Source organism: Schistocerca piceifrons, unplaced genomic scaffold (genome assembly GCF_021461385.2).
Source record: "Schistocerca piceifrons isolate TAMUIC-IGC-003096 unplaced genomic scaffold, iqSchPice1.1 HiC_scaffold_377, whole genome shotgun sequence".
Taxonomy (NCBI): Eukaryota; Metazoa; Arthropoda; class Insecta; order Orthoptera; family Acrididae; genus Schistocerca; species Schistocerca piceifrons.
The window spans coordinates 1-21,915 of record NW_025728600.1 but is presented as its reverse complement, the minus strand read 5'-3'; the positions used below and the strand labels follow the sequence as shown (position 1 = coordinate 21,915).

At 55.1% G+C, this 21,915-nt stretch overlaps 49 non-coding genes across 49 annotated transcripts; 39 read left to right on the top strand and 10 right to left on the bottom strand.

Moving 5' to 3' along the window:
- Window positions 1–54: 54 nt before the first annotated feature.
- Trnag-gcc lies at window positions 55–125 on the top strand. Its single transcript has one exon. It is a non-coding gene; the product is annotated as a tRNA-Gly (tRNA).
- Window positions 126–506: 381 nt separating this feature from the next.
- On the top strand, window positions 507–579 carry Trnam-cau. Its single transcript has one exon. It is a non-coding gene; the product is annotated as a tRNA-Met (tRNA).
- A 303-nt stretch (window positions 580–882) lies between these two features.
- Trnae-uuc lies at window positions 883–954 on the top strand. The gene has a single exon. It is a non-coding gene; the product is annotated as a tRNA-Glu (tRNA).
- Window positions 955–1,152: 198 nt separating this feature from the next.
- Window positions 1,153–1,226, top strand: Trnai-aau. Its single transcript has one exon. It is a non-coding gene; the product is annotated as a tRNA-Ile (tRNA).
- Window positions 1,227–1,807: 581 nt separating this feature from the next.
- On the bottom strand, window positions 1,808–1,879 carry Trnag-ucc. Its single transcript has one exon. It is a non-coding gene; the product is annotated as a tRNA-Gly (tRNA).
- A 347-nt stretch (window positions 1,880–2,226) lies between these two features.
- On the top strand, window positions 2,227–2,297 carry Trnag-gcc. Its single transcript has one exon. It is a non-coding gene; the product is annotated as a tRNA-Gly (tRNA).
- Window positions 2,298–2,678: 381 nt separating this feature from the next.
- On the top strand, window positions 2,679–2,751 carry Trnam-cau. The gene has a single exon. It is a non-coding gene; the product is annotated as a tRNA-Met (tRNA).
- Window positions 2,752–3,054: 303 nt separating this feature from the next.
- Trnae-uuc lies at window positions 3,055–3,126 on the top strand. Its single transcript has one exon. It is a non-coding gene; the product is annotated as a tRNA-Glu (tRNA).
- Window positions 3,127–3,324: 198 nt separating this feature from the next.
- On the top strand, window positions 3,325–3,398 carry Trnai-aau. The gene has a single exon. It is a non-coding gene; the product is annotated as a tRNA-Ile (tRNA).
- Window positions 3,399–3,979: 581 nt separating this feature from the next.
- On the bottom strand, window positions 3,980–4,051 carry Trnag-ucc. The gene has a single exon. It is a non-coding gene; the product is annotated as a tRNA-Gly (tRNA).
- A 347-nt stretch (window positions 4,052–4,398) lies between these two features.
- On the top strand, window positions 4,399–4,469 carry Trnag-gcc. The gene has a single exon. It is a non-coding gene; the product is annotated as a tRNA-Gly (tRNA).
- A 381-nt stretch (window positions 4,470–4,850) lies between these two features.
- On the top strand, window positions 4,851–4,923 carry Trnam-cau. The gene has a single exon. It is a non-coding gene; the product is annotated as a tRNA-Met (tRNA).
- A 564-nt stretch (window positions 4,924–5,487) lies between these two features.
- On the top strand, window positions 5,488–5,561 carry Trnai-aau. The gene has a single exon. It is a non-coding gene; the product is annotated as a tRNA-Ile (tRNA).
- Window positions 5,562–6,142: 581 nt separating this feature from the next.
- On the bottom strand, window positions 6,143–6,214 carry Trnag-ucc. Its single transcript has one exon. It is a non-coding gene; the product is annotated as a tRNA-Gly (tRNA).
- A 347-nt stretch (window positions 6,215–6,561) lies between these two features.
- Window positions 6,562–6,632, top strand: Trnag-gcc. Its single transcript has one exon. It is a non-coding gene; the product is annotated as a tRNA-Gly (tRNA).
- A 381-nt stretch (window positions 6,633–7,013) lies between these two features.
- Trnam-cau lies at window positions 7,014–7,086 on the top strand. The gene has a single exon. It is a non-coding gene; the product is annotated as a tRNA-Met (tRNA).
- A 303-nt stretch (window positions 7,087–7,389) lies between these two features.
- Window positions 7,390–7,461, top strand: Trnae-uuc. Its single transcript has one exon. It is a non-coding gene; the product is annotated as a tRNA-Glu (tRNA).
- A 198-nt stretch (window positions 7,462–7,659) lies between these two features.
- Trnai-aau lies at window positions 7,660–7,733 on the top strand. The gene has a single exon. It is a non-coding gene; the product is annotated as a tRNA-Ile (tRNA).
- Window positions 7,734–8,314: 581 nt separating this feature from the next.
- Window positions 8,315–8,386, bottom strand: Trnag-ucc. The gene has a single exon. It is a non-coding gene; the product is annotated as a tRNA-Gly (tRNA).
- Window positions 8,387–8,733: 347 nt separating this feature from the next.
- Trnag-gcc lies at window positions 8,734–8,804 on the top strand. Its single transcript has one exon. It is a non-coding gene; the product is annotated as a tRNA-Gly (tRNA).
- Window positions 8,805–9,185: 381 nt separating this feature from the next.
- Trnam-cau lies at window positions 9,186–9,258 on the top strand. Its single transcript has one exon. It is a non-coding gene; the product is annotated as a tRNA-Met (tRNA).
- Window positions 9,259–9,561: 303 nt separating this feature from the next.
- On the top strand, window positions 9,562–9,633 carry Trnae-uuc. The gene has a single exon. It is a non-coding gene; the product is annotated as a tRNA-Glu (tRNA).
- A 198-nt stretch (window positions 9,634–9,831) lies between these two features.
- On the top strand, window positions 9,832–9,905 carry Trnai-aau. Its single transcript has one exon. It is a non-coding gene; the product is annotated as a tRNA-Ile (tRNA).
- Window positions 9,906–10,486: 581 nt separating this feature from the next.
- Window positions 10,487–10,558, bottom strand: Trnag-ucc. Its single transcript has one exon. It is a non-coding gene; the product is annotated as a tRNA-Gly (tRNA).
- Window positions 10,559–10,905: 347 nt separating this feature from the next.
- Window positions 10,906–10,976, top strand: Trnag-gcc. Its single transcript has one exon. It is a non-coding gene; the product is annotated as a tRNA-Gly (tRNA).
- A 381-nt stretch (window positions 10,977–11,357) lies between these two features.
- Window positions 11,358–11,430, top strand: Trnam-cau. Its single transcript has one exon. It is a non-coding gene; the product is annotated as a tRNA-Met (tRNA).
- A 303-nt stretch (window positions 11,431–11,733) lies between these two features.
- Window positions 11,734–11,805, top strand: Trnae-uuc. The gene has a single exon. It is a non-coding gene; the product is annotated as a tRNA-Glu (tRNA).
- Window positions 11,806–12,003: 198 nt separating this feature from the next.
- Window positions 12,004–12,077, top strand: Trnai-aau. The gene has a single exon. It is a non-coding gene; the product is annotated as a tRNA-Ile (tRNA).
- A 581-nt stretch (window positions 12,078–12,658) lies between these two features.
- Window positions 12,659–12,730, bottom strand: Trnag-ucc. The gene has a single exon. It is a non-coding gene; the product is annotated as a tRNA-Gly (tRNA).
- A 347-nt stretch (window positions 12,731–13,077) lies between these two features.
- On the top strand, window positions 13,078–13,148 carry Trnag-gcc. The gene has a single exon. It is a non-coding gene; the product is annotated as a tRNA-Gly (tRNA).
- A 381-nt stretch (window positions 13,149–13,529) lies between these two features.
- On the top strand, window positions 13,530–13,602 carry Trnam-cau. The gene has a single exon. It is a non-coding gene; the product is annotated as a tRNA-Met (tRNA).
- A 303-nt stretch (window positions 13,603–13,905) lies between these two features.
- Window positions 13,906–13,977, top strand: Trnae-uuc. The gene has a single exon. It is a non-coding gene; the product is annotated as a tRNA-Glu (tRNA).
- A 198-nt stretch (window positions 13,978–14,175) lies between these two features.
- Trnai-aau lies at window positions 14,176–14,249 on the top strand. Its single transcript has one exon. It is a non-coding gene; the product is annotated as a tRNA-Ile (tRNA).
- A 581-nt stretch (window positions 14,250–14,830) lies between these two features.
- Window positions 14,831–14,902, bottom strand: Trnag-ucc. The gene has a single exon. It is a non-coding gene; the product is annotated as a tRNA-Gly (tRNA).
- A 347-nt stretch (window positions 14,903–15,249) lies between these two features.
- Window positions 15,250–15,320, top strand: Trnag-gcc. Its single transcript has one exon. It is a non-coding gene; the product is annotated as a tRNA-Gly (tRNA).
- Window positions 15,321–15,701: 381 nt separating this feature from the next.
- On the top strand, window positions 15,702–15,774 carry Trnam-cau. The gene has a single exon. It is a non-coding gene; the product is annotated as a tRNA-Met (tRNA).
- A 303-nt stretch (window positions 15,775–16,077) lies between these two features.
- Trnae-uuc lies at window positions 16,078–16,149 on the top strand. The gene has a single exon. It is a non-coding gene; the product is annotated as a tRNA-Glu (tRNA).
- Window positions 16,150–16,347: 198 nt separating this feature from the next.
- Window positions 16,348–16,421, top strand: Trnai-aau. The gene has a single exon. It is a non-coding gene; the product is annotated as a tRNA-Ile (tRNA).
- Window positions 16,422–17,002: 581 nt separating this feature from the next.
- Window positions 17,003–17,074, bottom strand: Trnag-ucc. Its single transcript has one exon. It is a non-coding gene; the product is annotated as a tRNA-Gly (tRNA).
- Window positions 17,075–17,421: 347 nt separating this feature from the next.
- Trnag-gcc lies at window positions 17,422–17,492 on the top strand. Its single transcript has one exon. It is a non-coding gene; the product is annotated as a tRNA-Gly (tRNA).
- Window positions 17,493–17,873: 381 nt separating this feature from the next.
- On the top strand, window positions 17,874–17,946 carry Trnam-cau. The gene has a single exon. It is a non-coding gene; the product is annotated as a tRNA-Met (tRNA).
- A 564-nt stretch (window positions 17,947–18,510) lies between these two features.
- Window positions 18,511–18,584, top strand: Trnai-aau. Its single transcript has one exon. It is a non-coding gene; the product is annotated as a tRNA-Ile (tRNA).
- Window positions 18,585–19,165: 581 nt separating this feature from the next.
- Window positions 19,166–19,237, bottom strand: Trnag-ucc. The gene has a single exon. It is a non-coding gene; the product is annotated as a tRNA-Gly (tRNA).
- Window positions 19,238–19,584: 347 nt separating this feature from the next.
- Window positions 19,585–19,655, top strand: Trnag-gcc. The gene has a single exon. It is a non-coding gene; the product is annotated as a tRNA-Gly (tRNA).
- Window positions 19,656–20,036: 381 nt separating this feature from the next.
- Window positions 20,037–20,109, top strand: Trnam-cau. Its single transcript has one exon. It is a non-coding gene; the product is annotated as a tRNA-Met (tRNA).
- Window positions 20,110–20,412: 303 nt separating this feature from the next.
- Trnae-uuc lies at window positions 20,413–20,484 on the top strand. The gene has a single exon. It is a non-coding gene; the product is annotated as a tRNA-Glu (tRNA).
- Window positions 20,485–20,682: 198 nt separating this feature from the next.
- Window positions 20,683–20,756, top strand: Trnai-aau. The gene has a single exon. It is a non-coding gene; the product is annotated as a tRNA-Ile (tRNA).
- A 581-nt stretch (window positions 20,757–21,337) lies between these two features.
- Trnag-ucc lies at window positions 21,338–21,409 on the bottom strand. Its single transcript has one exon. It is a non-coding gene; the product is annotated as a tRNA-Gly (tRNA).
- Window positions 21,410–21,756: 347 nt separating this feature from the next.
- Window positions 21,757–21,827, top strand: Trnag-gcc. The gene has a single exon. It is a non-coding gene; the product is annotated as a tRNA-Gly (tRNA).
- Window positions 21,828–21,915: the final 88 nt, after the last annotated feature.

Below are 21,915 nucleotides of genomic sequence, written 5' to 3'. Positions count from 1 at the left end.
ACTTTCCCTTGAGACATCTGCGCGGCAAGCAGCGTCAAGTTACCGCTGGCCCGAGCATCGGTGGTTCAGTGGTAGAATGCTCGCCTGCCACGCGGGCGGCCCGGGTTCGATTCCCGGCCGATGCATCATTTTGCTTTTCCCGCGATAATGCTGCCGCGTGGCTTGAGCGCTTGAGATGCACGATCCACAAGAATGTGTAGCTGGATTTCCCTTGAGAAGGACCGAGAACGCAGCACTCGCGGGTCCCCACTAGGACGCTCGCATCATGTTCTACAGACTAGCGTCGGCCTGGCCTCACAAGTTGCTGGGTCCGGGTGCCTCCGAGGCACTGAACTTCAACGACAAGGAGTGCTGCCTATCGTTGCAACAGCAGCAGCAGCACCGCAATCAACTGGGCCGGCAGTGCACGTGTAGCAACAGAACACGTTATCCAGGAAGTACAGTGTCTCTACGTCTAATATTGGGTAAGGTGTTTACCCAGTTTCCAGGACAAGCGGTGCACCCGTGCCTCGGTAGCGCAGTAGGCAGCGCGTAAGTCTCATAATCTTAAGGTCGTGAGTTCGATCCTCACCCGGGGCATTTAATTTTCTGTGACATGGTGGTGCTGTTGCTAGGGCGCCAACGTATTTCTTGTTTGTTATCCACAGCGTTTCAACGCTTCAGCGGGAAAATGTTTACTTCCTGTTATTGCTACTTACAGCTTCCCTTTTCCTCTTCTCCCAGCAGAGCGTGAAGCCAAAAGCATTGCTCTGCGACGTTTGAGGTGCGCGCCTTGCCAGTCAGTATGTGCAAAGATGCTCGCAAAGAGAGGGGGGCGCCGACGCGGCACTCGACACGAAATGCGACAAGCGACCGTACGAACGGTCGAACGAAACGGCCACATCCGGTGTGGTCTAGTGGCTAGGATACCTGGCTTTCACCCAGGAGGCCCGGGTTCGATTCCCGGTACCGGAACGGAATTTTTTCCACACGAATCGTGACAAGTTTGAGCTGTCCGAGCGGCCGTTTCCCGTCCTGCTCGCAATATAGCTACTGTTTCGTGACCGTCAGCAGAATATAGACTAGGGAAGCAGACACACGACGACCATAGAAATGGTGTGCGGCTTCATGCCACCTGTTTCCAGCGTAGGGCTGAGCAACTGCATCTGCCGAGGCCCGTTAGCTCAGTTGGTTAGAGCGTCGTGCTAATAACGCGAAGGTCGTGGGTTCGATCCCCCCACGGGCCACTACTCTTTTCCTACTACGAAAAGGCGGCGCCGATTTCAGCTGGCGAGTGTGGTGACCAAAAGATCATCACCCTGCGTGGAAGTTGATAGAGGATCCGAACCCGACTCGTCGGGGAGCGCTACAGCATTCACTCGGCAATGGCCATAATATCTTGAATACACTGGTTCTCAACCGATAAAGAGAAAATGAAAGAAAATGTCCGATTGCCGATGCGTAACAACTTTGGCCCTTGTCAGTACTTGGGCGGGTGAGCGCATGGGAACACAGGGCGCTATTGGCACTTTTACTTCCTATTTTTGTTTCTCCTTTCTTTTCGGAGCTACAGCCCGATTCGGTCAGGGAGACGCCACCGTGAAATGAAGGGGGCGTGCTGTGTGTCCCTCCTTACCTCTCTCAGTCGTTTCTCGTGCTTGTCGTTTTGATATAGGCCGATTTGAGAGCGTCAGCTCTCGCGTCAGCCGAGCAAAGTCGAGACAAGTCGAGACACACTAAGGGCTGGTATGCAGCGAGTAAGAGGGCGAAAAAACAATAATTTAAGAGCGCGTGGCAAAAGTACTCATACGCGAAATTAAAAGCCTGCTGCGGTGGCCGGGAATCGAACCCGGATCAACTGCTTGGAAGGCAACTATGCTGACCATTACACCACCACCGCACAAGCGAGCACCGCGCGTCCGCGCTGTGTCGGCTTCCCGCCAGTCGGCAGCGGCCGAAGGTGATCGTACCTGGCAGGCGCATTTCGAGGCAGGCTAGGGGAGCACATCCAGACGCATTCGGACAGCGTATCCGCGCACACTTCGCATCCTTTGGCAAGAGTTGGGCGCCGGCAACGCAAGAGTACGCAGAGGACCGCGTTCTGGCGGCATTTTTAAGCAGAGCAGTGCAGTGCAGGATTCAGCGTCTGCAGCATCTTTTCCACAGAATGCTACGGCGCTTGACGGCAGTCCCACTTTCCCTTGAGACATCTGCGCGGCAAGCAGCGTCAAGTTACCGCTGGCCCGAGCATCGGTGGTTCAGTGGTAGAATGCTCGCCTGCCACGCGGGCGGCCCGGGTTCGATTCCCGGCCGATGCATCATTTTGCTTTTCCCGCGATAATGCTGCCGCGTGGCTTGAGCGCTTGAGATGCACGATCCACAAGAATGTGTAGCTGGATTTCCCTTGAGAAGGACCGAGAACGCAGCACTCGCGGGTCCCCACTAGGACGCTCGCATCATGTTCTACAGACTAGCGTCGGCCTGGCCTCACAAGTTGCTGGGTCCGGGTGCCTCCGAGGCACTGAACTTCAACGACAAGGAGTGCTGCCTATCGTTGCAACAGCAGCAGCAGCACCGCAATCAACTGGGCCGGCAGTGCACGTGTAGCAACAGAACACGTTATCCAGGAAGTACAGTGTCTCTACGTCTAATATTGGGTAACGTGTTTACCCAGTTTCCAGGACAAGCGGTGCACCCGTGCCTCGGTAGCGCAGTAGGCAGCGCGTAAGTCTCATAATCTTAAGGTCGTGAGTTCGATCCTCACCCGGGGCATTTAATTTTCTGTGACATGGTGGTGCTGTTGCTAGGGCGCCAACGTATTTCTTGTTTGTTATCCACAGCGTTTCAACGCTTCAGCGGGAAAATGTTTACTTCCTGTTATTGCTACTTACAGCTTCCCTTTTCCTCTTCTCCCAGCAGAGCGTGAAGCCAAAAGCATTGCTCTGCGACGTTTGAGGTGCGCGCCTTGCCAGTCAGTATGTGCAAAGATGCTCGCAAAGAGAGGGGGGCGCCGACGCGGCACTCGACACGAAATGCGACAAGCGACCGTACGAACGGTCGAACGAAACGGCCACATCCGGTGTGGTCTAGTGGCTAGGATACCTGGCTTTCACCCAGGAGGCCCGGGTTCGATTCCCGGTACCGGAACGGAATTTTTTCCACACGAATCGTGACAAGTTTGAGCTGTCCGAGCGGCCGTTTCCCGTCCTGCTCGCAATATAGCTACTGTTTCGTGACCGTCAGCAGAATATAGACTAGGGAAGCAGACACACGACGACCATAGAAATGGTGTGCGGCTTCATGCCACCTGTTTCCAGCGTAGGGCTGAGCAACTGCATCTGCCGAGGCCCGTTAGCTCAGTTGGTTAGAGCGTCGTGCTAATAACGCGAAGGTCGTGGGTTCGATCCCCCCACGGGCCACTACTCTTTTCCTACTACGAAAAGGCGGCGCCGATTTCAGCTGGCGAGTGTGGTGACCAAAAGATCATCACCCTGCGTGGAAGTTGATAGAGGATCCGAACCCGACTCGTCGGGGAGCGCTACAGCATTCACTCGGCAATGGCCATAATATCTTGAATACACTGGTTCTCAACCGATAAAGAGAAAATGAAAGAAAATGTCCGATTGCCGATGCGTAACAACTTTGGCCCTTGTCAGTACTTGGGCGGGTGAGCGCATGGGAACACAGGGCGCTATTGGCACTTTTACTTCCTATTTTTGTTTCTCCTTTCTTTTCGGAGCTACAGCCCGATTCGGTCAGGGAGACGCCACCGTGAAATGAAGGGGGCGTGCTGTGTGTCCCTCCTTACCTCTCTCAGTCGTTTCTCGTGCTTGTCGTTTTGATATAGGCCGATTTGAGAGCGTCAGCTCTCGCGTCAGCCGAGCAAAGTCGAGACAAGTCGAGACACACTAAGGGCTGGTATGCAGCGAGTAAGAGGGCGAAAAAACAATAATTTAAGAGCGCGTGGCAAAAGTACTCATACGCGAAATTAAAAGCCTGCTGCGGTGGCCGGGAATCGAACCCGGATCAACTGCTTGGAAGGCAACTATGCTGACCATTACACCACCACCGCACAAGCGAGCGCCGCGCGTCCGCGCTGTGTCGGCTTCCCGCCAGTCGGCAGCGGCCGAAGGTGATCGTACCTGGCAGGCGCATTTCGAGGCAGGCTAGGGGAGCACATCCAGACGCATTCGGACAGCGTATCCGCGCACACTTCGCATCCTTTGGCAAGAGTTGGGCGCCGGCAACGCAAGAGTACGCAGAGGACCGCGTTCTGGCGGCATTTTTAAGCAGAGCAGTGCAGTGCAGGATTCAGCGTCTGCAGCATCTTTTCCACAGAATGCTACGGCGCTTGACGGCAGTCCCACTTTCCCTTGAGACATCTGCGCGGCAAGCAGCGTCAAGTTACCGCTGGCCCGAGCATCGGTGGTTCAGTGGTAGAATGCTCGCCTGCCACGCGGGCGGCCCGGGTTCGATTCCCGGCCGATGCATCATTTTGCTTTTCCCGCGATAATGCTGCCGCGTGGCTTGAGCGCTTGAGATGCACGATCCACAAGAATGTGTAGCTGGATTTCCCTTGAGAAGGACCGAGAACGCAGCACTCGCGGGTCCCCACTAGGACGCTCGCATCATGTTCTACAGACTAGCGTCGGCCTGGCCTCACAAGTTGCTGGGTCCGGGTGCCTCCGAGGCACTGAACTTCAACGACAAGGAGTGCTGCCTATCGTTGCAACAGCAGCAGCAGCACCGCAATCAACTGGGCCGGCAGTGCACGTGTAGCAACAGAACACGTTATCCAGGAAGTACAGTGTCTCTACGTCTAATATTGGGTAAGGTGTTTACCCAGTTTCCAGGACAAGCGGTGCACCCGTGCCTCGGTAGCGCAGTAGGCAGCGCGTAAGTCTCATAATCTTAAGGTCGTGAGTTCGATCCTCACCCGGGGCATTTAATTTTCTGTGACATGGTGGTGCTGTTGCTAGGGCGCCAACGTATTTCTTGTTTGTTATCCACAGCGTTTCAACGCTTCAGCGGGAAAATGTTTACTTCCTGTTATTGCTACTTACAGCTTCCCTTTTCCTCTTCTCCCAGCAGAGCGTGAAGCCAAAAGCATTGCTCTGCGACGTTTGAGGTGCGCGCCTTGCCAGTCAGTATGTGCAAAGATGCTCGCAAAGAGAGGGGGGCGCCGACGCGGCACTCGACACGAAATGCGACAAGCGACCGTACGAACGGTCGAACGAAACGGCCACATCCGGTGTGGTCTAGTGGCTAGGATACCTGGCTTTCACCCGGGTTCGATTCCCGGTACCGGAACGGAATTTTTTCCACACGAATCGTGACAAGTTTGAGCTGTCCGAGCGGCCGTTTCCCGTCCTGCTCGCAATATAGCTACTGTTTCGTGACCGTCAGCAGAATATAGACTAGGGAAGCAGACACACGACGACCATAGAAATGGTGTGCGGCTTCATGCCACCTGTTTCCAGCGTAGGGCTGAGCAACTGCATCTGCCGAGGCCCGCTAGCTCAGTTGGTTAGAGCGTCGTGCTAATAACGCGAAGGTCGTGGGTTCGATCCCCCCACGGGCCACTACTCTTTTCCTACTACGAAAAGGCGGCGCCGATTTCAGCTGGCGAGTGTGGTGACCAAAAGATCATCACCCTGCGTGGAAGTTGATAGAGGATCCGAACCCGACTCGTCGGGGAGCGCTACAGCATTCACTCGGCAATGGCCATAATATCTTGAATACACTGGTTCTCAACCGATAAAGAGAAAATGAAAGAAAATGTCCGATTGCCGATGCGTAACAACTTTGGCCCTTGTCAGTACTTGGGCGGGTGAGCGCATGGGAACACAGGGCGCTATTGGCACTTTTACTTCCTATTTTTGTTTCTCCTTTCTTTTCGGAGCTACAGCCCGATTCGGTCAGGGAGACGCCACCGTGAAATGAAGGGGGCGTGCTGTGTGTCCCTCCTTACCTCTCTCAGTCGTTTCTCGTGCTTGTCGTTTTGATATAGGCCGATTTGAGAGCGTCAGCTCTCGCGTCAGCCGAGCAAAGTCGAGACAAGTCGAGACACACTAAGGGCTGGTATGCAGCGAGTAAGAGGGCGAAAAAACAATAATTTAAGAGCGCGTGGCAAAAGTACTCATACGCGAAATTAAAAGCCTGCTGCGGTGGCCGGGAATCGAACCCGGATCAACTGCTTGGAAGGCAACTATGCTGACCATTACACCACCACCGCACAAGCGAGCACCGCGCGTCCGCGCTGTGTCGGCTTCCCGCCAGTCGGCAGCGGCCGAAGGTGATCGTACCTGGCAGGCGCATTTCGAGGCAGGCTAGGGGAGCACATCCAGACGCATTCGGACAGCGTATCCGCGCACACTTCGCATCCTTTGGCAAGAGTTGGGCGCCGGCAACGCAAGAGTACGCAGAGGACCGCGTTCTGGCGGCATTTTTAAGCAGAGCAGTGCAGTGCAGGATTCAGCGTCTGCAGCATCTTTTCCACAGAATGCTACGGCGCTTGACGGCAGTCCCACTTTCCCTTGAGACATCTGCGCGGCAAGCAGCGTCAAGTTACCGCTGGCCCGAGCATCGGTGGTTCAGTGGTAGAATGCTCGCCTGCCACGCGGGCGGCCCGGGTTCGATTCCCGGCCGATGCATCATTTTGCTTTTCCCGCGATAATGCTGCCGCGTGGCTTGAGCGCTTGAGATGCACGATCCACAAGAATGTGTAGCTGGATTTCCCTTGAGAAGGACCGAGAACGCAGCACTCGCGGGTCCCCACTAGGACGCTCGCATCATGTTCTACAGACTAGCGTCGGCCTGGCCTCACAAGTTGCTGGGTCCGGGTGCCTCCGAGGCACTGAACTTCAACGACAAGGAGTGCTGCCTATCGTTGCAACAGCAGCAGCAGCACCGCAATCAACTGGGCCGGCAGTGCACGTGTAGCAACAGAACACGTTATCCAGGAAGTACAGTGTCTCTACGTCTAATATTGGGTAAGGTGTTTACCCAGTTTCCAGGACAAGCGGTGCACCCGTGCCTCGGTAGCGCAGTAGGCAGCGCGTAAGTCTCATAATCTTAAGGTCGTGAGTTCGATCCTCACCCGGGGCATTTAATTTTCTGTGACATGGTGGTGCTGTTGCTAGGGCGCCAACGTATTTCTTGTTTGTTATCCACAGCGTTTCAACGCTTCAGCGGGAAAATGTTTACTTCCTGTTATTGCTACTTACAGCTTCCCTTTTCCTCTTCTCCCAGCAGAGCGTGAAGCCAAAAGCATTGCTCTGCGACGTTTGAGGTGCGCGCCTTGCCAGTCAGTATGTGCAAAAATGCTCGCAAAGAGAGGGGGGCGCCGACGCGGCACTCGACACGAAATGCGACAAGCGACCGTACGAACGGTCGAACGAAACGGCCACATCCGGTGTGGTCTAGTGGCTAGGATACCTGGCTTTCACCCAGGAGGCCCGGGTTCGATTCCCGGTACCGGAACGGAATTTTTTCCACACGAATCGTGACAAGTTTGAGCTGTCCGAGCGGCCGTTTCCCGTCCTGCTCGCAATATAGCTACTGTTTCGTGACCGTCAGCAGAATATAGACTAGGGAAGCAGACACACGACGACCATAGAAATGGTGTGCGGCTTCATGCCACCTGTTTCCAGCGTAGGGCTGAGCAACTGCATCTGCCGAGGCCCGCTAGCTCAGTTGGTTAGAGCGTCGTGCTAATAACGCGAAGGTCGTGGGTTCGATCCCCCCACGGGCCACTACTCTTTTCCTACTACGAAAAGGCGGCGCCGATTTCAGCTGGCGAGTGTGGTGACCAAAAGATCATCACCCTGCGTGGAAGTTGATAGAGGATCCGAACCCGACTCGTCGGGGAGCGCTACAGCATTCACTCGGCAATGGCCATAATATCTTGAATACACTGGTTCTCAACCGATAAAGAGAAAATGAAAGAAAATGTCCGATTGCCGATGCGTAACAACTTTGGCCCTTGTCAGTACTTGGGCGGGTGAGCGCATGGGAACACAGGGCGCTATTGGCACTTTTACTTCCTATTTTTGTTTCTCCTTTCTTTTCGGAGCTACAGCCCGATTCGGTCAGGGAGACGCCACCGTGAAATGAAGGGGGCGTGCTGTGTGTCCCTCCTTACCTCTCTCAGTCGTTTCTCGTGCTTGTCGTTTTGATATAGGCCGATTTGAGAGCGTCAGCTCTCGCGTCAGCCGAGCAAAGTCGAGACAAGTCGAGACACACTAAGGGCTGGTATGCAGCGAGTAAGAGGGCGAAAAAACAATAATTTAAGAGCGCGTGGCAAAAGTACTCATACGCGAAATTAAAAGCCTGCTGCGGTGGCCGGGAATCGAACCCGGATCAACTGCTTGGAAGGCAACTATGCTGACCATTACACCACCACCGCACAAGCGAGCACCGCGCGTCCGCGCTGTGTCGGCTTCCCGCCAGTCGGCAGCGGCCGAAGGTGATCGTACCTGGCAGGCGCATTTCGAGGCAGGCTAGGGGAGCACATCCAGACGCATTCGGACAGCGTATCCGCGCACACTTCGCATCCTTTGGCAAGAGTTGGGCGCCGGCAACGCAAGAGTACGCAGAGGACCGCGTTCTGGCGGCATTTTTAAGCAGAGCAGTGCAGTGCAGGATTCAGCGTCTGCAGCATCTTTTCCACAGAATGCTACGGCGCTTGACGGCAGTCCCACTTTCCCTTGAGACATCTGCGCGGCAAGCAGCGTCAAGTTACCGCTGGCCCGAGCATCGGTGGTTCAGTGGTAGAATGCTCGCCTGCCACGCGGGCGGCCCGGGTTCGATTCCCGGCCGATGCATCATTTTGCTTTTCCCGCGATAATGCTGCCGCGTGGCTTGAGCGCTTGAGATGCACGATCCACAAGAATGTGTAGCTGGATTTCCCTTGAGAAGGACCGAGAACGCAGCACTCGCGGGTCCCCACTAGGACGCTCGCATCATGTTCTACAGACTAGCGTCGGCCTGGCCTCACAAGTTGCTGGGTCCGGGTGCCTCCGAGGCACTGAACTTCAACGACAAGGAGTGCTGCCTATCGTTGCAACAGCAGCAGCAGCACCGCAATCAACTGGGCCGGCAGTGCACGTGTAGCAACAGAACACGTTATCCAGGAAGTACAGTGTCTCTACGTCTAATATTGGGTAAGGTGTTTACCCAGTTTCCAGGACAAGCGGTGCACCCGTGCCTCGGTAGCGCAGTAGGCAGCGCGTAAGTCTCATAATCTTAAGGTCGTGAGTTCGATCCTCACCCGGGGCATTTAATTTTCTGTGACATGGTGGTGCTGTTGCTAGGGCGCCAACGTATTTCTTGTTTGTTATCCACAGCGTTTCAACGCTTCAGCGGGAAAATGTTTACTTCCTGTTATTGCTACTTACAGCTTCCCTTTTCCTCTTCTCCCAGCAGAGCGTGAAGCCAAAAGCATTGCTCTGCGACGTTTGAGGTGCGCGCCTTGCCAGTCAGTATGTGCAAAAATGCTCGCAAAGAGAGGGGGGCGCCGACGCGGCACTCGACACGAAATGCGACAAGCGACCGTACGAACGGTCGAACGAAACGGCCACATCCGGTGTGGTCTAGTGGCTAGGATACCTGGCTTTCACCCAGGAGGCCCGGGTTCGATTCCCGGTACCGGAACGGAATTTTTTCCACACGAATCGTGACAAGTTTGAGCTGTCCGAGCGGCCGTTTCCCGTCCTGCTCGCAATATAGCTACTGTTTCGTGACCGTCAGCAGAATATAGACTAGGGAAGCAGACACACGACGACCATAGAAATGGTGTGCGGCTTCATGCCACCTGTTTCCAGCGTAGGGCTGAGCAACTGCATCTGCCGAGGCCCGCTAGCTCAGTTGGTTAGAGCGTCGTGCTAATAACGCGAAGGTCGTGGGTTCGATCCCCCCACGGGCCACTACTCTTTTCCTACTACGAAAAGGCGGCGCCGATTTCAGCTGGCGAGTGTGGTGACCAAAAGATCATCACCCTGCGTGGAAGTTGATAGAGGATCCGAACCCGACTCGTCGGGGAGCGCTACAGCATTCACTCGGCAATGGCCATAATATCTTGAATACACTGGTTCTCAACCGATAAAGAGAAAATGAAAGAAAATGTCCGATTGCCGATGCGTAACAACTTTGGCCCTTGTCAGTACTTGGGCGGGTGAGCGCATGGGAACACAGGGCGCTATTGGCACTTTTACTTCCTATTTTTGTTTCTCCTTTCTTTTCGGAGCTACAGCCCGATTCGGTCAGGGAGACGCCACCGTGAAATGAAGGGGGCGTGCTGTGTGTCCCTCCTTACCTCTCTCAGTCGTTTCTCGTGCTTGTCGTTTTGATATAGGCCGATTTGAGAGCGTCAGCTCTCGCGTCAGCCGAGCAAAGTCGAGACAAGTCGAGACACACTAAGGGCTGGTATGCAGCGAGTAAGAGGGCGAAAAAACAATAATTTAAGAGCGCGTGGCAAAAGTACTCATACGCGAAATTAAAAGCCTGCTGCGGTGGCCGGGAATCGAACCCGGATCAACTGCTTGGAAGGCAACTATGCTGACCATTACACCACCACCGCACAAGCGAGCGCCGCGCGTCCGCGCTGTGTCGGCTTCCCGCCAGTCGGCAGCGGCCGAAGGTGATCGTACCTGGCAGGCGCATTTCGAGGCAGGCTAGGGGAGCACATCCAGACGCATTCGGACAGCGTATCCGCGCACACTTCGCATCCTTTGGCAAGAGTTGGGCGCCGGCAACGCAAGAGTACGCAGAGGACCGCGTTCTGGCGGCATTTTTAAGCAGAGCAGTGCAGTGCAGGATTCAGCGTCTGCAGCATCTTTTCCACAGAATGCTACGGCGCTTGACGGCAGTCCCACTTTCCCTTGAGACATCTGCGCGGCAAGCAGCGTCAAGTTACCGCTGGCCCGAGCATCGGTGGTTCAGTGGTAGAATGCTCGCCTGCCACGCGGGCGGCCCGGGTTCGATTCCCGGCCGATGCATCATTTTGCTTTTCCCGCGATAATGCTGCCGCGTGGCTTGAGCGCTTGAGATGCACGATCCACAAGAATGTGTAGCTGGATTTCCCTTGAGAAGGACCGAGAACGCAGCACTCGCGGGTCCCCACTAGGACGCTCGCATCATGTTCTACAGACTAGCGTCGGCCTGGCCTCACAAGTTGCTGGGTCCGGGTGCCTCCGAGGCACTGAACTTCAACGACAAGGAGTGCTGCCTATCGTTGCAACAGCAGCAGCAGCACCGCAATCAACTGGGCCGGCAGTGCACGTGTAGCAACAGAACACGTTATCCAGGAAGTACAGTGTCTCTACGTCTAATATTGGGTAAGGTGTTTACCCAGTTTCCAGGACAAGCGGTGCACCCGTGCCTCGGTAGCGCAGTAGGCAGCGCGTAAGTCTCATAATCTTAAGGTCGTGAGTTCGATCCTCACCCGGGGCATTTAATTTTCTGTGACATGGTGGTGCTGTTGCTAGGGCGCCAACGTATTTCTTGTTTGTTATCCACAGCGTTTCAACGCTTCAGCGGGAAAATGTTTACTTCCTGTTATTGCTACTTACAGCTTCCCTTTTCCTCTTCTCCCAGCAGAGCGTGAAGCCAAAAGCATTGCTCTGCGACGTTTGAGGTGCGCGCCTTGCCAGTCAGTATGTGCAAAAATGCTCGCAAAGAGAGGGGGGCGCCGACGCGGCACTCGACACGAAATGCGACAAGCGACCGTACGAACGGTCGAACGAAACGGCCACATCCGGTGTGGTCTAGTGGCTAGGATACCTGGCTTTCACCCAGGAGGCCCGGGTTCGATTCCCGGTACCGGAACGGAATTTTTTCCACACGAATCGTGACAAGTTTGAGCTGTCCGAGCGGCCGTTTCCCGTCCTGCTCGCAATATAGCTACTGTTTCGTGACCGTCAGCAGAATATAGACTAGGGAAGCAGACACACGACGACCATAGAAATGGTGTGCGGCTTCATGCCACCTGTTTCCAGCGTAGGGCTGAGCAACTGCATCTGCCGAGGCCCGCTAGCTCAGTTGGTTAGAGCGTCGTGCTAATAACGCGAAGGTCGTGGGTTCGATCCCCCCACGGGCCACTACTCTTTTCCTACTACGAAAAGGCGGCGCCGATTTCAGCTGGCGAGTGTGGTGACCAAAAGATCATCACCCTGCGTGGAAGTTGATAGAGGATCCGAACCCGACTCGTCGGGGAGCGCTACAGCATTCACTCGGCAATGGCCATAATATCTTGAATACACTGGTTCTCAACCGATAAAGAGAAAATGAAAGAAAATGTCCGATTGCCGATGCGTAACAACTTTGGCCCTTGTCAGTACTTGGGCGGGTGAGCGCATGGGAACACAGGGCGCTATTGGCACTTTTACTTCCTATTTTTGTTTCTCCTTTCTTTTCGGAGCTACAGCCCGATTCGGTCAGGGAGACGCCACCGTGAAATGAAGGGGGCGTGCTGTGTGTCCCTCCTTACCTCTCTCAGTCGTTTCTCGTGCTTGTCGTTTTGATATAGGCCGATTTGAGAGCGTCAGCTCTCGCGTCAGCCGAGCAAAGTCGAGACAAGTCGAGACACACTAAGGGCTGGTATGCAGCGAGTAAGAGGGCGAAAAAACAATAATTTAAGAGCGCGTGGCAAAAGTACTCATACGCGAAATTAAAAGCCTGCTGCGGTGGCCGGGAATCGAACCCGGATCAACTGCTTGGAAGGCAACTATGCTGACCATTACACCACCACCGCACAAGCGAGCACCGCGCGTCCGCGCTGTGTCGGCTTCCCGCCAGTCGGCAGCGGCCGAAGGTGATCGTACCTGGCAGGCGCATTTCGAGGCAGGCTAGGGGAGCACATCCAGACGCATTCGGACAGCGTATCCGCGCACACTTCGCATCCTTTGGCAAGAGTTGGGCGCCGGCAACGCAAGAGTACGCAGAGGACCGCGTTCTGGCGGCATTTTTAAGCAGAGCAGTGCAGTGCAGGATTCAGCGTCTGCAGCATCTTTTCCACAGAATGCTACGGCGCTTGACGGCAGTCCCACTTTCCCTTGAGACATCTGCGCGGCAAGCAGCGTCAAGTTACCGCTGGCCCGAGCATCGGTGGTTCAGTGGTAGAATGCTCGCCTGCCACGCGGGCGGCCCGGGTTCGATTCCCGGCCGATGCATCATTTTGCTTTTCCCGCGATAATGCTGCCGCGTGGCTTGAGCGCTTGAGATGCACGATCCACAAGAATGTGTAGCTGGATTTCCCTTGAGAAGGACCGAGAACGCAGCACTCGCGGGTCCCCACTAGGACGCTCGCATCATGTTCTACAGACTAGCGTCGGCCTGGCCTCACAAGTTGCTGGGTCCGGGTGCCTCCGAGGCACTGAACTTCAACGACAAGGAGTGCTGCCTATCGTTGCAACAGCAGCAGCAGCACCGCAATCAACTGGGCCGGCAGTGCACGTGTAGCAACAGAACACGTTATCCAGGAAGTACAGTGTCTCTACGTCTAATATTGGGTAAGGTGTTTACCCAGTTTCCAGGACAAGCGGTGCACCCGTGCCTCGGTAGCGCAGTAGGCAGCGCGTAAGTCTCATAATCTTAAGGTCGTGAGTTCGATCCTCACCCGGGGCATTTAATTTTCTGTGACATGGTGGTGCTGTTGCTAGGGCGCCAACGTATTTCTTGTTTGTTATCCACAGCGTTTCAACGCTTCAGCGGGAAAATGTTTACTTCCTGTTATTGCTACTTACAGCTTCCCTTTTCCTCTTCTCCCAGCAGAGCGTGAAGCCAAAAGCATTGCTCTGCGACGTTTGAGGTGCGCGCCTTGCCAGTCAGTATGTGCAAAGATGCTCGCAAAGAGAGGGGGGCGCCGACGCGGCACTCGACACGAAATGCGACAAGCGACCGTACGAACGGTCGAACGAAACGGCCACATCCGGTGTGGTCTAGTGGCTAGGATACCTGGCTTTCACCCAGGAGGCCCGGGTTCGATTCCCGGTACCGGAACGGAATTTTTTCCACACGAATCGTGACAAGTTTGAGCTGTCCGAGCGGCCGTTTCCCGTCCTGCTCGCAATATAGCTACTGTTTCGTGACCGTCAGCAGAATATAGACTAGGGAAGCAGACACACGACGACCATAGAAATGGTGTGCGGCTTCATGCCACCTGTTTCCAGCGTAGGGCTGAGCAACTGCATCTGCCGAGGCCCGTTAGCTCAGTTGGTTAGAGCGTCGTGCTAATAACGCGAAGGTCGTGGGTTCGATCCCCCCACGGGCCACTACTCTTTTCCTACTACGAAAAGGCGGCGCCGATTTCAGCTGGCGAGTGTGGTGACCAAAAGATCATCACCCTGCGTGGAAGTTGATAGAGGATCCGAACCCGACTCGTCGGGGAGCGCTACAGCATTCACTCGGCAATGGCCATAATATCTTGAATACACTGGTTCTCAACCGATAAAGAGAAAATGAAAGAAAATGTCCGATTGCCGATGCGTAACAACTTTGGCCCTTGTCAGTACTTGGGCGGGTGAGCGCATGGGAACACAGGGCGCTATTGGCACTTTTACTTCCTATTTTTGTTTCTCCTTTCTTTTCGGAGCTACAGCCCGATTCGGTCAGGGAGACGCCACCGTGAAATGAAGGGGGCGTGCTGTGTGTCCCTCCTTACCTCTCTCAGTCGTTTCTCGTGCTTGTCGTTTTGATATAGGCCGATTTGAGAGCGTCAGCTCTCGCGTCAGCCGAGCAAAGTCGAGACAAGTCGAGACACACTAAGGGCTGGTATGCAGCGAGTAAGAGGGCGAAAAAACAATAATTTAAGAGCGCGTGGCAAAAGTACTCATACGCGAAATTAAAAGCCTGCTGCGGTGGCCGGGAATCGAACCCGGATCAACTGCTTGGAAGGCAACTATGCTGACCATTACACCACCACCGCACAAGCGAGCACCGCGCGTCCGCGCTGTGTCGGCTTCCCGCCAGTCGGCAGCGGCCGAAGGTGATCGTACCTGGCAGGCGCATTTCGAGGCAGGCTAGGGGAGCACATCCAGACGCATTCGGACAGCGTATCCGCGCACACTTCGCATCCTTTGGCAAGAGTTGGGCGCCGGCAACGCAAGAGTACGCAGAGGACCGCGTTCTGGCGGCATTTTTAAGCAGAGCAGTGCAGTGCAGGATTCAGCGTCTGCAGCATCTTTTCCACAGAATGCTACGGCGCTTGACGGCAGTCCCACTTTCCCTTGAGACATCTGCGCGGCAAGCAGCGTCAAGTTACCGCTGGCCCGAGCATCGGTGGTTCAGTGGTAGAATGCTCGCCTGCCACGCGGGCGGCCCGGGTTCGATTCCCGGCCGATGCATCATTTTGCTTTTCCCGCGATAATGCTGCCGCGTGGCTTGAGCGCTTGAGATGCACGATCCACAAGAATGTGTAGCTGGATTTCCCTTGAGAAGGACCGAGAACGCAGCACTCGCGGGTCCCCACTAGGACGCTCGCATCATGTTCTACAGACTAGCGTCGGCCTGGCCTCACAAGTTGCTGGGTCCGGGTGCCTCCGAGGCACTGAACTTCAACGACAAGGAGTGCTGCCTATCGTTGCAACAGCAGCAGCAGCACCGCAATCAACTGGGCCGGCAGTGCACGTGTAGCAACAGAACACGTTATCCAGGAAGTACAGTGTCTCTACGTCTAATATTGGGTAAGGTGTTTACCCAGTTTCCAGGACAAGCGGTGCACCCGTGCCTCGGTAGCGCAGTAGGCAGCGCGTAAGTCTCATAATCTTAAGGTCGTGAGTTCGATCCTCACCCGGGGCATTTAATTTTCTGTGACATGGTGGTGCTGTTGCTAGGGCGCCAACGTATTTCTTGTTTGTTATCCACAGCGTTTCAACGCTTCAGCGGGAAAATGTTTACTTCCTGTTATTGCTACTTACAGCTTCCCTTTTCCTCTTCTCCCAGCAGAGCGTGAAGCCAAAAGCATTGCTCTGCGACGTTTGAGGTGCGCGCCTTGCCAGTCAGTATGTGCAAAGATGCTCGCAAAGAGAGGGGGGCGCCGACGCGGCACTCGACACGAAATGCGACAAGCGACCGTACGAACGGTCGAACGAAACGGCCACATCCGGTGTGGTCTAGTGGCTAGGATACCTGGCTTTCACCCAGGAGGCCCGGGTTCGATTCCCGGTACCGGAACGGAATTTTTTCCACACGAATCGTGACAAGTTTGAGCTGTCCGAGCGGCCGTTTCCCGTCCTGCTCGCAATATAGCTACTGTTTCGTGACCGTCAGCAGAATATAGACTAGGGAAGCAGACACACGACGACCATAGAAATGGTGTGCGGCTTCATGCCACCTGTTTCCAGCGTAGGGCTGAGCAACTGCATCTGCCGAGGCCCGTTAGCTCAGTTGGTTAGAGCGTCGTGCTAATAACGCGAAGGTCGTGGGTTCGATCCCCCCACGGGCCACTACTCTTTTCCTACTACGAAAAGGCGGCGCCGATTTCAGCTGGCGAGTGTGGTGACCAAAAGATCATCACCCTGCGTGGAAGTTGATAGAGGATCCGAACCCGACTCGTCGGGGAGCGCTACAGCATTCACTCGGCAATGGCCATAATATCTTGAATACACTGGTTCTCAACCGATAAAGAGAAAATGAAAGAAAATGTCCGATTGCCGATGCGTAACAACTTTGGCCCTTGTCAGTACTTGGGCGGGTGAGCGCATGGGAACACAGGGCGCTATTGGCACTTTTACTTCCTATTTTTGTTTCTCCTTTCTTTTCGGAGCTACAGCCCGATTCGGTCAGGGAGACGCCACCGTGAAATGAAGGGGGCGTGCTGTGTGTCCCTCCTTACCTCTCTCAGTCGTTTCTCGTGCTTGTCGTTTTGATATAGGCCGATTTGAGAGCGTCAGCTCTCGCGTCAGCCGAGCAAAGTCGAGACAAGTCGAGACACACTAAGGGCTGGTATGCAGCGAGTAAGAGGGCGAAAAAACAATAATTTAAGAGCGCGTGGCAAAAGTACTCATACGCGAAATTAAAAGCCTGCTGCGGTGGCCGGGAATCGAACCCGGATCAACTGCTTGGAAGGCAACTATGCTGACCATTACACCACCACCGCACAAGCGAGCACCGCGCGTCCGCGCTGTGTCGGCTTCCCGCCAGTCGGCAGCGGCCGAAGGTGATCGTACCTGGCAGGCGCATTTCGAGGCAGGCTAGGGGAGCACATCCAGACGCATTCGGACAGCGTATCCGCGCACACTTCGCATCCTTTGGCAAGAGTTGGGCGCCGGCAACGCAAGAGTACGCAGAGGACCGCGTTCTGGCGGCATTTTTAAGCAGAGCAGTGCAGTGCAGGATTCAGCGTCTGCAGCATCTTTTCCACAGAATGCTACGGCGCTTGACGGCAGTCCCACTTTCCCTTGAGACATCTGCGCGGCAAGCAGCGTCAAGTTACCGCTGGCCCGAGCATCGGTGGTTCAGTGGTAGAATGCTCGCCTGCCACGCGGGCGGCCCGGGTTCGATTCCCGGCCGATGCATCATTTTGCTTTTCCCGCGATAATGCTGCCGCGTGGCTTGAGCGCTTGAGATGCACGATCCACAAGAATGTGTAGCTGGATTTCCCTTGAGAAGGACCGAGAACGCAGCACTCGCGGGTCCCCACTAGGACGCTCGCATCATGTTCTACAGACTAGCGTCGGCCTGGCCTCACAAGTTGCTGGGTCCGGGTGCCTCCGAGGCACTGAACTTCAACGACAAGGAGTGCTGCCTATCGTTGCAACAGCAGCAGCAGCACCGCAATCAACTGGGCCGGCAGTGCACGTGTAGCAACAGAACACGTTATCCAGGAAGTACAGTGTCTCTACGTCTAATATTGGGTAAGGTGTTTACCCAGTTTCCAGGACAAGCGGTGCACCCGTGCCTCGGTAGCGCAGTAGGCAGCGCGTAAGTCTCATAATCTTAAGGTCGTGAGTTCGATCCTCACCCGGGGCATTTAATTTTCTGTGACATGGTGGTGCTGTTGCTAGGGCGCCAACGTATTTCTTGTTTGTTATCCACAGCGTTTCAACGCTTCAGCGGGAAAATGTTTACTTCCTGTTATTGCTACTTACAGCTTCCCTTTTCCTCTTCTCCCAGCAGAGCGTGAAGCCAAAAGCATTGCTCTGCGACGTTTGAGGTGCGCGCCTTGCCAGTCAGTATGTGCAAAGATGCTCGCAAAGAGAGGGGGGCGCCGACGCGGCACTCGACACGAAATGCGACAAGCGACCGTACGAACGGTCGAACGAAACGGCCACATCCGGTGTGGTCTAGTGGCTAGGATACCTGGCTTTCACCCGGGTTCGATTCCCGGTACCGGAACGGAATTTTTTCCACACGAATCGTGACAAGTTTGAGCTGTCCGAGCGGCCGTTTCCCGTCCTGCTCGCAATATAGCTACTGTTTCGTGACCGTCAGCAGAATATAGACTAGGGAAGCAGACACACGACGACCATAGAAATGGTGTGCGGCTTCATGCCACCTGTTTCCAGCGTAGGGCTGAGCAACTGCATCTGCCGAGGCCCGCTAGCTCAGTTGGTTAGAGCGTCGTGCTAATAACGCGAAGGTCGTGGGTTCGATCCCCCCACGGGCCACTACTCTTTTCCTACTACGAAAAGGCGGCGCCGATTTCAGCTGGCGAGTGTGGTGACCAAAAGATCATCACCCTGCGTGGAAGTTGATAGAGGATCCGAACCCGACTCGTCGGGGAGCGCTACAGCATTCACTCGGCAATGGCCATAATATCTTGAATACACTGGTTCTCAACCGATAAAGAGAAAATGAAAGAAAATGTCCGATTGCCGATGCGTAACAACTTTGGCCCTTGTCAGTACTTGGGCGGGTGAGCGCATGGGAACACAGGGCGCTATTGGCACTTTTACTTCCTATTTTTGTTTCTCCTTTCTTTTCGGAGCTACAGCCCGATTCGGTCAGGGAGACGCCACCGTGAAATGAAGGGGGCGTGCTGTGTGTCCCTCCTTACCTCTCTCAGTCGTTTCTCGTGCTTGTCGTTTTGATATAGGCCGATTTGAGAGCGTCAGCTCTCGCGTCAGCCGAGCAAAGTCGAGACAAGTCGAGACACACTAAGGGCTGGTATGCAGCGAGTAAGAGGGCGAAAAAACAATAATTTAAGAGCGCGTGGCAAAAGTACTCATACGCGAAATTAAAAGCCTGCTGCGGTGGCCGGGAATCGAACCCGGATCAACTGCTTGGAAGGCAACTATGCTGACCATTACACCACCACCGCACAAGCGAGCGCCGCGCGTCCGCGCTGTGTCGGCTTCCCGCCAGTCGGCAGCGGCCGAAGGTGATCGTACCTGGCAGGCGCATTTCGAGGCAGGCTAGGGGAGCACATCCAGACGCATTCGGACAGCGTATCCGCGCACACTTCGCATCCTTTGGCAAGAGTTGGGCGCCGGCAACGCAAGAGTACGCAGAGGACCGCGTTCTGGCGGCATTTTTAAGCAGAGCAGTGCAGTGCAGGATTCAGCGTCTGCAGCATCTTTTCCACAGAATGCTACGGCGCTTGACGGCAGTCCCACTTTCCCTTGAGACATCTGCGCGGCAAGCAGCGTCAAGTTACCGCTGGCCCGAGCATCGGTGGTTCAGTGGTAGAATGCTCGCCTGCCACGCGGGCGGCCCGGGTTCGATTCCCGGCCGATGCATCATTTTGCTTTTCCCGCGATAATGCTGCCGCGTGGCTTGAGCGCTTGAGATGCACGATCCACAAGAATGTGTAGCTGGATTTCCCTTGAGAAGGACCGAGAACGCAGCACTCGCGGGTCCCCACTAGGACGCTCGCATCATGTTCTACAGACTAGCGTCGGCCTGGCCTCACAAGTTGCTGGGTCCGGGTGCCTCCGAGGCACTGAACTTCAACGACAAGGAGTGCTGCCTATCGTTGCAACAGCAGCAGCAGCACCGCAATCAACTGGGCCGGCAGTGCACGTGTAGCAACAGAACACGTTATCCAGGAAGTACAGTGTCTCTACGTCTAATATTGGGTAAGGTGTTTACCCAGTTTCCAGGACAAGCGGTGCACCCGTGCCTCGGTAGCGCAGTAGGCAGCGCGTAAGTCTCATAATCTTAAGGTCGTGAGTTCGATCCTCACCCGGGGCATTTAATTTTCTGTGACATGGTGGTGCTGTTGCTAGGGCGCCAACGTATTTCTTGTTTGTTATCCACAGCGTTTCAACGCTTCAGCGGGAAAATGTTTACTTCCTGTTATTGCTACTTACAGCTTCCCTTTTCCTCTTCTCCCAGCAGAGCGTGAAGCCAAAAGCATTGCTCTGCGACGTTTGAGGTGCGCGCCTTGCCAGTCAGTATGTGCAAAAATGCTCGCAAAGAGAGGGGGGCGCCGACGCGGCACTCGACACGAAATGCGACAAGCGACCGTACGAACGGTCGAACGAAACGGCCACATCCGGTGTGGTCTAGTGGCTAGGATACCTGGCTTTCACCCAGGAGGCCCGGGTTCGATTCCCGGTACCGGAACGGAATTTTTTCCACACGAATCGTGACAAGTTTGAGCTGTCCGAGCGGCCGTTTCCCGTCCTGCTCGCAATATAGCTACTGTTTCGTGACCGTCAGCAGAATATAGACTAGGGAAGCAGACACACGACGACCATAGAAATGGTGTGCGGCTTCATGCCACCTGTTTCCAGCGTAGGGCTGAGCAACTGCATCTGCCGAGGCCCGCTAGCTCAGTTGGTTAGAGCGTCGTGCTAATAACGCGAAGGTCGTGGGTTCGATCCCCCCACGGGCCACTACTCTTTTCCTACTACGAAAAGGCGGCGCCGATTTCAGCTGGCGAGTGTGGTGACCAAAAGATCATCACCCTGCGTGGAAGTTGATAGAGGATCCGAACCCGACTCGTCGGGGAGCGCTACAGCATTCACTCGGCAATGGCCATAATATCTTGAATACACTGGTTCTCAACCGATAAAGAGAAAATGAAAGAAAATGTCCGATTGCCGATGCGTAACAACTTTGGCCCTTGTCAGTACTTGGGCGGGTGAGCGCATGGGAACACAGGGCGCTATTGGCACTTTTACTTCCTATTTTTGTTTCTCCTTTCTTTTCGGAGCTACAGCCCGATTCGGTCAGGGAGACGCCACCGTGAAATGAAGGGGGCGTGCTGTGTGTCCCTCCTTACCTCTCTCAGTCGTTTCTCGTGCTTGTCGTTTTGATATAGGCCGATTTGAGAGCGTCAGCTCTCGCGTCAGCCGAGCAAAGTCGAGACAAGTCGAGACACACTAAGGGCTGGTATGCAGCGAGTAAGAGGGCGAAAAAACAATAATTTAAGAGCGCGTGGCAAAAGTACTCATACGCGAAATTAAAAGCCTGCTGCGGTGGCCGGGAATCGAACCCGGATCAACTGCTTGGAAGGCAACTATGCTGACCATTACACCACCACCGCACAAGCGAGCGCCGCGCGTCCGCGCTGTGTCGGCTTCCCGCCAGTCGGCAGCGGCCGAAGGTGATCGTACCTGGCAGGCGCATTTCGAGGCAGGCTAGGGGAGCACATCCAGACGCATTCGGACAGCGTATCCGCGCACACTTCGCATCCTTTGGCAAGAGTTGGGCGCCGGCAACGCAAGAGTACGCAGAGGACCGCGTTCTGGCGGCATTTTTAAGCAGAGCAGTGCAGTGCAGGATTCAGCGTCTGCAGCATCTTTTCCACAGAATGCTACGGCGCTTGACGGCAGTCCCACTTTCCCTTGAGACATCTGCGCGGCAAGCAGCGTCAAGTTACCGCTGGCCCGAGCATCGGTGGTTCAGTGGTAGAATGCTCGCCTGCCACGCGGGCGGCCCGGGTTCGATTCCCGGCCGATGCATCATTTTGCTTTTCCCGCGATAATGCTGCCGCGTGGCTTGAGCGCTTGAGATGCACGATCCACAAGAATGTGTAGCTGGATTTCCCTT